This window comes from Drosophila kikkawai, chromosome 3L (genome assembly GCF_030179895.1).
Source record: "Drosophila kikkawai strain 14028-0561.14 chromosome 3L, DkikHiC1v2, whole genome shotgun sequence".
NCBI classification, from domain to species: domain Eukaryota; kingdom Metazoa; phylum Arthropoda; class Insecta; order Diptera; family Drosophilidae; genus Drosophila; species Drosophila kikkawai.
In genome coordinates, this window is record NC_091730.1 from 26,287,425 (window position 1) to 26,292,047 (window position 4,623).

At 35.1% G+C, this 4,623-nt stretch overlaps 1 non-coding gene across 1 annotated transcript; it reads left to right on the forward strand.

Moving 5' to 3' along the window:
* The first annotated feature begins 1,786 nt into the window (after positions 1–1,786).
* Positions 1,787–1,869, forward strand: TRNAL-CAG (transfer RNA leucine (anticodon CAG)). The gene has a single exon. It is a non-coding gene; the product is annotated as a tRNA-Leu (tRNA).
* The last annotated feature ends 2,754 nt before the right edge of the window (positions 1,870–4,623 follow it).

Here is a 4,623-nt window from a genome sequence, read left to right on the forward strand (position 1 = left end):
TGTGATGGCATAATGTATCCTGCCAAATAAACATTTTTGTAATAAATTTAGTTGGTAAAAACCAAATTGGAAAAGTTTTTCACAAATTATAAAAGGTTTAAAATACGCTGTATTGTATGAATACACCAATGCAAAATTCGTTCAGAAGTAAATTGAAATGTTATAATTATATTTCTGCGCACCGGCTTTTAAAATTTGATAAAGATCGAATATGTAGTTTAGCGGAAAATCAGCTTAAAACGGAAAATATCCCAAGAAAATACTTTGTAAACGAATTGAGTCACGAAAACGAATCATTATTAGTAATCACTTTCGATGACAATATTTAAATTTAAAATAAGAAAGAATGCTAACTTAGGACCGCCTCATTAGTTTTCTATTGAATCATTGAAATTCGATCAATCTCGATTCAAGTAGGAAAGCTACAGTGTGACCGTCTGTGAGTACCCGGTACCGGAAGCATTTTTGACAAAACAAAAACAAGGTTTCTAGGTGCTGCCAAAAAAAATGTAAATATTTCATATGAACGGATTAACATATACATATATAGCTCTTTATAAGCTTTTTCATTAGTGCAAAGATTGGTGTTGGGTAATTTTTTATTTCAAGATAATTGCAAAAACGAAAGTGGTTTTTGAGGTCGACCAATTCGATCGTTGGATTAAATATTCAATTTTATTCTTCCAAAAAGAAAGGATACATTATGTATTATTACATTATGTTTTCTATTAATAATACATTATTATATATTATTGATCAATAATATGAGATCTAAAGTTAATACTATAAATAAAGAACATACATAGGTATCGTGTCTGTTAGTATGTATATAAATATATTCTTGACCAGCATGACCAGATTTTGGGCTTTTAATTGGTTTGCTGCAACTATGTATACATACATATATTATGTTGGTCATGCGGGATCTCTTATAATTTACAACCTTTTTCACCATCTACCTTCTAATCACAGACGCGTACCATTAAAGATCGCCTAAACCTGGTGAAAACTAAATTATTGCTTTTACTTGTTGTTTATCTGTCCCTTTTTAAAGTTATTGGCAGCACTGAAAGATGGATCCCACCACCCAAAGGTCCTGTTCGATGACCATAAATTCACACGTTGCCCACAATCTATGAGTACATAAATTGCCAGTACTTATACAGTGAGCAACGTGCCTACGCAATAATTGAATGATGCAGGGCTGATTTATCTGAGGTGGGGAGAGTTGAAAAATATTTTGTCGCAAATTTATATATTTCTACGGTTTCGCGCCCAGCCGCAGTATGTCGCAATACATATTTCATTCTGTATCCAATCATTGTGCGCACATTAATTGAATAAATATTCTGAATTATTCTCGCAATCGGCAGGACATGATAACCCGCATTAACGAAAACAAAGTCGCTCATTGGCTAATTGCAACTATTGAAATTGCCAACTGATTGGCTGCCACATTCTTTCGGTTTTTAATTTAATGGAATATTTGAAAATTATTTCTAAAGTTAAATTCCAGTGTTTTATTAGTTTCTTCTTGAAATGTGTAATGAAACTACATAACTCGATTATATGCCATTTATTTGTTTTATATTGATCATAAGTACATAATCCGCCTATATCCGAATATGGTGTCTCGATTCGAATCCACAACAGGCATTTACTTATATGTATATTTATTTGTTTTACTTGAATATATGTATGTATGTATTCAGGGGCGTAGTTCCTCCCCAAGAACTTTGAGTGATCGAGACTTGGTGAGTGACCATTTGGCACGCATCTTTCAAGAGTCAGGATGGCCGAGTGGTCTAAGGCGCTGCGTTCAGGTCGCAGTCTACTCTGTAGGCGTGGGTTCGAATCCCACTTCTGACAAAATTTTTTCCTCTTTGTGTTTTTTTATTTTGACGTGGTTAATGTATTTTTAGCGCACAGCCGCACTCCCTCCATCAGAAATAATGAAACAAAAATAAATTTTACATGCGAAAAAAGGCCGTGTACATACAGTCGCTGGTATTTGCTGCCCTTATGTACACTTGCATTGTTACCACTTACTGCAAAAAAAGCCTACAGACCAAATTGATTTTTATACAACATTTTCGAATGCTTTTATTTCGCAAACAATTTGCAACCCTTAAAAATCCCCACCAAGTTTCACATATGCGAATTTCGCGTTTTTCTTTTTTAATGATGCGAGCTCTCGATGTACGAAATTTTCATTAATACGCCGGCCGGCCTCCCCTCCGGAGCGATGGTGGGAGTGTGACAGAGACATCCAACAACAGACACTGCGACGCGCCCGGTTCGTCCGGGTGGTGGGAGGGCAGTGCGCTGGGCTGTAGGCTTCAAGTGCGTCATGTACAGGTCAGAGCATTGGGAGCGGTAGTGGGAGGTACCCCATGGACATGATGGACCATATGCACATACATATGTATGTACAATACTTGTATGTAGAGCCTGTTATATAAGCACATGCACCCGGCTATGTAGTACATGTACTCGCATGTTTATGCAATGCGGTTTACGGCCAGCAGCGGCCCGCACCTTCGCCCGGTCCACATCAGATCTTTGTTTGTTGTTTCAGTCCTTTTTCGAAAATAATTGAATGTTATATTCAATTAATTGTTCGTTAGTCGGGAGCACCTATTGCCATTCCCACCGCTGACACAGCTGCAGACGAGCATCGAAATAAATTGGCTCCAATCGCATTGCCTTTCGATGAACAGTGTCTGATAGCTAATGGATAATGTGACCCCTTAATTGGATTATCGGCGGCTGAATGACCCGCCAAATTCCCTGTCCTTCTGGTTACTCCGTTCAGACCATGCATTTCTGTTAAGTAAGGTTCGCAAGCGCAGCAATTCCCGACCTTATGGGGTGCCCCTGTATTACCAAATAGATAGCTTTATTAACTTTTAAAATAGGTCTTAACATGTGAATGGAATTGAGAAAAAATATTGAGAGTCAAGTTTATGTCACATTCCGTGGTGAATAGGATATTTTATCCAAAACCCACTCCACTCAGTGGGGTTCCGAAAGCACAATTATCAGTAAAACTCTCTTATGGAAGGCACCTTAAGCGTCCGACTTTGAGTCCTTGAAATATTCGAATTGTTTGAAGGAAATGTACCATTTTGTATTAGGTCACAAAGAATTAGAAGATTAGAATAAAACTTCGGTTACTGGAAATACTCAATTACTTTATGTATTATCCATTTAGTTTTAATTTTTTTATTAGCAGTATTAAAAATAATAACGTTAAATACATTTGCTTAAAGATTGTTTTATATTAATTATAATTGATTGGTTATAATTCTGAATATAGAGGGCCTTTACTCAAATTCCATAGTGAAAAGCAAACACAGATATTTTGTATTTCAGTCTATTTCAATTTATTTCAATCTGATTTCTAAATTTTGTAGAAAGCTGTGGGATAAATAATATTTTTACCTTACTTTTTCTTTCTGGCAAAATAGAAACAAAAACCACGAAGAGATTAAGATTTACCTTGCAACATATCGATTGTCAATGCAAAAGCCAACCGATCTGAAACTGAATTTAAATATAACATCATATGAAATTATATACATTTTTGGGATGATGACTTCATCTCCTTTAAATTTTCATCACATTGTTCATCAGTATCTTGACGGATAACAGCCTACAGTTGCAGGGACGTAGATTATTTCGATTCCTCAACATAATAATGATGCGGAAGATCCAGTTCTGTCCGAGAGTTCCTGGCCTTATCCACATTGGTGTCTTACCTTTCCACTATATCGAGTACAGAGCTGTAATTATAAGATATTATAAATGTCAGGACAAAAGCCACACGACAATTAAACATCACCTTCGACTTTTCGATAATAAAAAACAATATACCATAAAAAAGTATTGCTTCTGGAAAACCATACTTGGATTTTGAAAAAAATTATTCGGATCAGGAGAGATGTGGGTAAAAAATCAAACAAGTTTTATAAAAAAAAATTTTTAATACTTCTATCGTAATCGTAATCAAACATCTGAATCCGACAATCCGTCAAAAAAAAAAGTAAAAACAAGAAAGGAAGCTAACTTCGGCACGCCGAAGTTTGTATACCCTTGCAGATTGGTTTTCATATTTATGTCATAAATTATAATGCCGAAAACAGACACTAAACTGAGTTACATACCATTTTACCTATACTTATTATGTTTACAGTTTGACAGTTACAGTTATACATTCCCAGCTTTACATTTTCTCTACATCTGCGGATCGCTTCTATGGCTTCTATATGATATAGTTGTCCGACTTTCATAAAATGTATACCAAAATTCTATAATAATAAGTAAAGCTCATATCTCAGAGTAGATGAAAATACGTTGAAAAACAACGAAGTTATAATTTTTTCTATTACTTTCCCTATCGTTCCTATGGCAGCTATAAGATATAGTATTCCGATTTTCATAAAATTTTTACCAACATTTTGAAATAATACCAGAAGCTCATGTGTCAAAGTAGATTAAAATACGTTGAAAAACAACGAAGTTATAATTTTTATACCCTTGCAGGGTATTATAATTTCAGTCAGAAGTTTGCAACGCAGTGAAGGAGACGTTTCCGACCCTATAAAGTATATATATTCTTGA